We start from the raw sequence: 8156 nt of genomic DNA, 5'->3' as shown, positions 1-8156 counted from the left end.
TATGCTTATGTATTTCTGTATCACAAAGTATGTGAGAATCTCCATAAAGAAGGTAAAAGAGTGTAACATCTATTCAGATACCAGAGAACCATATCACACAATCAAATGCTCAGCTCCCACAATCAGTCAGTCCACTTCATCATAATGGCAAGGAATCCAAAACATTCAATACAGAATATCACAACACAGAGCCTGGCCATCCCAAAACCTCTCCGACCCCCTGCTGGGGTCTTCGCCAAAACAAATTCACAGCACAACTAAGTCAGCCTGTTCAGTTCTAACAATCATGAGGGCAACCACTAGCAGGCACCAGCAGGCATGTTATCTTTTTCCCTCTCTGCATTTTCTGTGACATTGCTTCCTTTTCCTGTCAGGAAGTTCCCCCCACCATGTAACTTAGGCTTCCTATGATGTAAGCAGGTCACATGGCCTATTAATGGGTGGGAAGGATCTTCAATCAAAATTGCAAATACAGCATATTAAGTCCTAAATAAATGTTTGATGAATAAATCTGTAGATAGCATGGATGGATGGAGGATGGAGGAACAAGTGAATAAAGGAGTGGATAAGAAAAAAAAATATTAATCTTGTCCCAGGCTTTTAAAAAATGATGAAAGAATGAGAGACATAAAAACTTCTCTCCAGAGATTTACATTTTTGTCAGTAAGGAAAATTGACTATTTCCATTGTTGCCATGGCTTAAGTGTCCCTGGCAATATTTAGGTTTACCTTAAATTTTAACAGATTTTGCAGTAGGGGGATGGGCAGTGGGTGGCACATTCAAGTAATCTGATTTGCTAGAAGTTAGAAACATCCATTAGCAATAAAAATACTTCTATGACTCCACCTTGAAATAGGACTGTATAAAGAAAGAATATAACTTTAAGAGAATGATTATTTTAGTAAGTTTGGTTTTGGTTCTAGCTGCATCTTTCTGTAGGGGAGTTCTTTCTAAGAGAAGTTTCTTTTGGGCACATGGAATACTATTCAATGATGTCTTAATAAGTTGAGCTTTATATTTTCCACAGAAAAGGTTCACTTTCCAGGAAACATGTCAAAGTGAAAGAAATGTTGAATCCATTGTAGTGCAGAACTATGTTACTAAAGACCATTAAGACCCCGATACTTACAATAAGGATATGCTAGTAGGTAGAAGCAATTATAAAATTGTTAAGGGAGAAATGTCTAAAGCCTGTCATATAATAACATTGAAATATATTTTCTTTTCTTTAGGTTGAATTATAAACTCATGTTGGGAAACTGGGCTGTTCAGTTGAGGAAAAAAATGTCTTTCACATCATAAATGGTCAGCTTTTTCTCCTTACTCAAATTCATAGGCTGCATTTTTGTTCCTTGTGACATAGTATGAGAAAGCTCACACTGAATAATGCCTTTTGGGTGGAGAGGAAGAACTGCTCCATGCCTGAATGGTAACCCTAGAGGCAGAAGGGAAAGACCTAGAGGAGTCAGATTGGATGTCCTTCTGAAAGTGCCTGTCTTCCTGTACTTATGTCAGTTTCAGGAGGTTGGGAATGGCTTACTGTTTACTGTATATTCTGGCCAGATTTGAAGGAGACAGGGACAGTAAGGTGAAGGGCCAAGAGGAGGTAGAACAAGACCCCCATAGGACCAACCAAGCTCCTACTAAGGTCCGTTTGGATGAGAAAGTTGGAGGATGGTAGATACAGAACACAGAGAAAAAGAAGAGTAGATATCTAAATGTGACATGTTGATGGTGCAGGCTAGGTATACATTTGGTAGTACTGAAGAAATTATATGCATTTTTGGCCTCATTTCTTACATAATCTTAAATCATTGAATGGATATTGCCTCAGTCAGAATGAGACCTGGGCAAGACCTTAGCTCAAAAAGGCCAAGGTCTTCAACTGCATCTGGGGCCATCTCCAGTTGATCTGATCTTTATCTTGCCAGTGGGCCCAGATGGCTCTGAAGGTGAAAGTGAGGCTGGTGACTTTGCACAGCCCTCCCTCATTTAAATCCAATTCACCTGCAAGTCATGGCATCACTTTTCTGATGTTATGGTCCAGTTCAAGGATGAAGGACAAACAACAACAACATATCCATCTTTACCTAGCTTACTCCCCTGATATCTACAGAAATCTACAGAAAAGCATACTGTAACATAACTAATCAACTAACTAATTGATTAATTACTTAATCAGTATGAGAGTATAGTATAGGGCAGCCAGGTGGTGCAGTGGGTGCTCATCATCCTGAATTCAAAGGTAGTCAGTCTCAGACGCTTATTAGTTGTGTGACCCTAAGTAAGTCACTGTTCACCTCAGTTTCCTCATCTGTAAAATGAGATGGAGAAGGAAATGGCAAACAGCAAATCACTCCAATATCTCTACCAAGAAAGCTCCAAATGGAGTCATGAAGAGTTGGACAAAATTGAAAAACAGAATACCAAAGTATAGAGTCTAGCCACCAGGTTGCACTGCATTCAGGCTACCATCACCAGGCATGAGCTGCCTTTCCCAGAGGCTCCAGCATCCTCACTCCTTATCAAAGGGAATTCAGTGTATGCTTCTTTACTCTAGTGTCCTACCACCCTAACCTCAGCAGGTTTCTTGCTATGCTACTAGAACGAACTTTAGGTGGGCAATCTAGAGTAATACTCCAAAGACTTCTATAATCTGTCATCTCTGCTCTGAGCCCTCATTTTGCTTCTAGGAAACTATTTCTTTTGTTGCTAGGAGACATAGTGGTTCTATCTTTGGACTTGGAATTAGTAAGACCTGAAATTGAATACTTTGAAGTCTCAGATGCTTACTATGTACCAGTACTAGTCCCTTAGCCTCTCTGAGCCTCAGTTCTTCATCTGTAAAATGGACATAATAATATCATTTACCTCAAAGATATAGAGACCAAAATGAGATAACATGTAAAGTGTTTTCAAACATTCAAGTACAATATACATGATAATATAAAGACATAATAATCCTTCATAATATTGACAATTGAGTTTTGTTGGCCATGTGATTTATTAAAACACCAAGATAACTATAAAAGGGTAGTATCAGTTAACTATAAAAGGGTGGAAGTATAACAAACAGAACAATGAAAATAATGTATCTGATTACAAAACTGCAAAGACACTGCTTGGTCCAATGAACTCTTCCTTCCCCACACTCTTCCCAGCTGGTAGATGGTGGAAAGAATGAGTGAAATGCAGGTTTGGAACTCATAGGATCATAGATTTAGAGTTAGAAAGGCCCTTAAAGACCATCAACTCCCACCCCCTCATTTTATAGATGAAGAAACTAAGATTAAGCAGTGGTCACACACTGATGGTCACACAGATAAAGTAAGTACATTAGGCAGGACAAGATTCAGGCCTTCCTAACTCCTAGTTGAGAACACTTTCCACTGTGCCAGCTAACTTCCTCTAAGCCTTTGAATAAAGCAAGGGGAAAGCTCCTGATTTTGAATGTAGCTCCTGCTCAATCCAACTTCACTGAGGACTCTCATGGAAACAGCTAATCTCATCCAGTTTTGCTCTGGTGTGCTCGTATGTCACTCTTCCATCTCCTATCTCCAGTGCTGTTGCTTCACTTTGGCTCTGGATCTCCATGGGGCCTTGCCACAGCTCTTCAGAATCTGTGTTAGTTCTTCCTCACAGCATAGAAGAAAAAAGAAAATAAATATTTATTAACAGCCAATATGTGTGAGCCACTGTGCTAAGAACTTTACAAATATGATTTAATTTGAAACTTACAACCACCATGGGAGGTAGATGCTATTCCCCTCCCCACCCCATTTTAAAGTTAAGGAACCTGAGGCAGACCAAGGTTAAATGACTTGTCCAGGGGTCACACAGCCAGGAAGTATCTCAAACTGACTTTGAACTCAGGTCTTCCTGATTGTCGTGCCAGTGCTCTATGCACTATGCAGCCAAGCTGCCCAGCCCGAAAAGCTATGAGAACATGTAGCAATAATGTGCCTAGCAGCTGTTGTGGGGGTGAAAGACCAATACAAGACCAGCAACAAGAGCTGCCAGCACAGGTTCTTTGATCTGTTTCACCAAGGAAAGCAACTGTAAGGTGTTTACAATCTCACTTTAATCAAACATACAAATATCATTCACCTAGTTCAAGGGTAATATATTGCTATGACAAGAGAGCTGGGCTTGGAACCAGAGGACTAGGGTTCAAATAGCAGTTGTGACACTTACAAGCTGTGTGACTTCAGACAAGTCACTTCACCTACCTGGGCATCAGCTTTCTCCACTATAAAATGAAGGGGGTTGGACTAGATGACCTCCAAGATCTTTTGGTTTTAAATGAATAATGCTATTAAATAAGTGCCTCATAAAACTAAGGGAAAGAAGTTTAAGCTTAGATCAGAAATTTAATAGCAGATGCTACAGAAAACTAAGAGGCAGAAGAAAGGGATTGGAGAAAAAAGAAGATCCATTCCACTTGGCATCTACTTCTGTGCCTGGCCGCTCCCAGAATGGGCTCGTCTCATCTACACTCACCACCATGCAGCAAACTCAAGCCTTGATTGACTCCATCTCCTTCAGCCTTCTTTCTTCTCTGATTGGAAGACTGGGTGAGTACCAAATGCCTCCCAATGTCTTCATTGGGCAGAACTGGACTTTTTCCAGTTCATTCTACTGCACATCTGCTTCCCTGCTTGGTTTCAACTCCACAAAACAATATGTTCCCATGCTACGTACCCCCTGGTGTCCTGTCCCCTCCCCCATCCCCCATTGCTTTCCTGCCTCTTTTTTTTTGTATTGTATCCCTCTTTTGATTATAAGCTCCTGGAGAGTGAGATTGTCTTTCTTTTTATTAATTATATCCCCAGCACTTAGCACAGTGCCTGGTACTTCTTAAGCTCTTCATAAATGTTTCTTGGATTGAGTTGGATTGGAAAAAGAAGATCAAGATGACCAAGGAGGGTTAGACACTTGATAAATGTTCAATTACAGTGAGAAAAAAGCAAGAAAAAGAAAGGGAATACAACTAAATCAATATTCTAGGACCTAGTTAATAGTTGAACTAGGGTACATTGCAGCTCCCAGTAAGCAATGGCTAATAGCAATTACTTGGATTTAAAGATCTCATCTCTCCCTGAGAACTCTAAATACTTGTAGTTGAGGTGTTCCTATTTGAAAATGTTGGTGGCTCAACGATATTTCATTTGGGAGTATACCCATGCTCTCCACAATATTTGCTTGATTTATTTCATTCTTGAGTCATAGGATAGTAGGAGTCTTACCACCTGTTTCACAATTAATATTATATAAATGCCTTCCACTCCTTTGGGAAGACACAAGAGCAATGGAAAATAATGTGAATATCAATATTAAGCCTTCTGTATTCTAGAATTGGCATCTAAATTCATTGGGTTCTTAGGTTTGAAAGAAGTGATATTATTCAGCACTTCAAATATACTCTATTCATCCAAATTTACAAAAAGGCACCACAAAAGTATCTCTTTGTCAATGCTGCCTCATTTATCAAAAATTCCTGGAAGCCTGAGAGTACCATCTGGTTCCTTATCAAAATTTCACCCCCATGATCACAAGCAACTACTGTTGCCTTTTTTAATTGTAAGGTTGCTTAGAAACATCCCGACTGTATTCACAGGTCACCCCTGCCACTGTGCCTCTCTACAGGGAAGCTTAGCTATATGCCTCTGTAGAATGGTGGAAAACCTCCTTTTACTTCATAAAATTCATTGACAGCTTTATAAAACTACAAAAATAATGATTGTCCCACAACATTTCATAGATTATACATATGCCCTAGGGGTTCTACCTGTCTGAGTCAGGTGATTTACAGCATCAACATTTTATTTTAAGGAATTGGTATTCTTTGCTCTCCCCTGTCATCACAGAGCATGTGTGGCAAGGGTGGCTAGCTTGGTTATTTTCAAATCAGGTGAAAAATGAAGCAACTGGATCAGCACAGGATAGCCTCAGGAAGGTGTTAATGGTCTTGATCCCTTGATTCAACCTCAGAAGATTGAACTGAAAATGAATGAACACTCTCAAAAAGATGGATTTCTCAAGTAGCAAGGGGACGTCGTGATGCCACTTTTCTAAGCAAAGGAAGAGGAGAGAACCAGTATTGTAATTCTATCGTACCCAACGAAATGTAGAATGCAGTGATTTAAGCATGGCCACTGGAGGCTGCACAGAATGTACGTCCTGGAATAAAAAAAGGTGGTATCTGTCAGGGGGAGGGGGTCCAGGAATGGCACAAGCTGTGTTTATACAATGAAAACACCAGATCAGAAAATAGTATAGTATGTTTTGGTCACTCTTCACTCCACAAAGCAGTTCATCAAAATAAATGCTTTAATATTTCAAGAATCCATGAGTGTAGGGCACTCTCTCCCCCAAATCAGATCAAAACAGCTGCATAGATTTAGTAAATGTTCTTTCAGCATTGCTATGGACCAATAAATTTTGAAACCTGCAGCCAATCTGATGGTGGCCTCTCCTTAATTAGGCTGATGTTGGATGAAAGACATATAGTCCACCCTAGAGGCATTCACAGAGCATGGACCAGGTGTCCTGGCAATACCTGAGATGAGCCTTCTGCCTAAAAACAAAAAAGTTCCTCAGGATAGGAGTGTGCTGGTAAATGTTTAACAACCAGATTTCAAAAAAATATAACTAGGACATACTTTTCAGTCTAATCTGCATTATTAACATTTTCTCCATCACATTCCTAAGTCTAAACAACAAACAAAACAATAATGCAAGATCTGATTTGTATTTTGGTGTAAATCCTCACTCTAAAATGTAATAATCTGCTTTGAAGGAAGCAGCTGAGTGCTGGCTCCAACCACCAGTACCTCAGCGACAAATCCTTATGAAAGTTAAATATACCTCAGGGCCATAAATACTTGACCAACCTAGTAATATCCCCTACTTCATTTGACCCTTGCTCAGTTGGCTCACTTGTTCTACGGAGGCTTGAAAGGTGGTGAAAAATGTTAACCTCTGTGCAAAGCACCCTGCCTGTTTCCCAAAGGGTCCCTACAATATAGCCTTGAAGACTCTTACTGACAAGAGGAGATATAAGCTATAGGCAGTGGGTGCCCAGAGAAATATGAAAGAATAAACATCTGCATGTTTGGTATTATTTGCTTAACACAGCATTCTATCCAACTGAATATATAGTTAGACAAAGCTGTACAATTTCAGTCCTAGGGTCTTAGGTTCTAAAAACGAGAAAACACAACACCAGCATCTGTGGGTGGAGAAGTGCTGAGAAGGTGATTTATCTCAATTATGTTTCTGCTTTGGTTTCTCCATCCTCTGTTTCCTTTGGGGATAAGCTTCAAGGAAAGGGCAGGTATCCAGTTTAAGCTGTATCTTCAACATAGAACAGCTCACCGAAAAGCCTGCCTGCTAGTGAGAGAGGGAGAGGGAAGAATTCTTTATTTTTGCAGTTGTCTTGTTTGGCCAGGGAACAAAACATGTTTTCTACTCCATTGAAAGGAGCTGAAAGAAGAGTCCTGGTGAAAGGTATCACATGGCCTGTTTATTGAATATTAAAGGCAGGAGCTTTGGGATGGTTGTGCTCCAGTCCTACTGTTTTGGAATGATGTGATTTCTCTGTATGAGGGTGGTGTGGGGAAGGGGCCTGGGAGTCAGAAGACCTAGTTTTGAGCTCAACTTTTGCCTAGATAGCATTGAGTGTCTTTTAACCTCTCTGATCTTCTGTTTTTACATCTAGGAAAATAAAGTAATTCTATTTGCCCTGCCAATGTCACATATGTAGAGTATTGTAGATATAAAGTGAATTAGAAATGTGAGCCATGGCACTATTAAGTGCCTTGTTTTCTGTTGTTCTTTCTTTTGTGGAGATGTCCATGGTGGCTAACAGCCCTTGCAGCTGGAGTACTTGGAACCTTTGACTTTTAGGATGCTGATTCCCCCATTTCAAAATAGGGGAAAATGAAAATTCAGATTGTGAGCAATATAACTTTACCCATGCAACATCTGCTAGTATTCTTGGCCAACTTGCCCTAAAACAGTGATTCTTAATCTGGAGTCCATAGGGAGATTTTAAGACCCCTATAATTTGGATAAGAGAAAAAAAAATCATATCTTTGTTATCACTGATGTCTAACTTAAATTTAGCATTTCTTTCACTTATTAGCATAGGCAA

This window comes from Trichosurus vulpecula, chromosome 3 (assembly GCF_011100635.1).
Source record: "Trichosurus vulpecula isolate mTriVul1 chromosome 3, mTriVul1.pri, whole genome shotgun sequence".
Lineage (NCBI taxonomy): Eukaryota > Metazoa > Chordata > Mammalia > Diprotodontia > Phalangeridae > Trichosurus > Trichosurus vulpecula.
Note: the sequence above shows the minus strand (reverse complement) of the source record.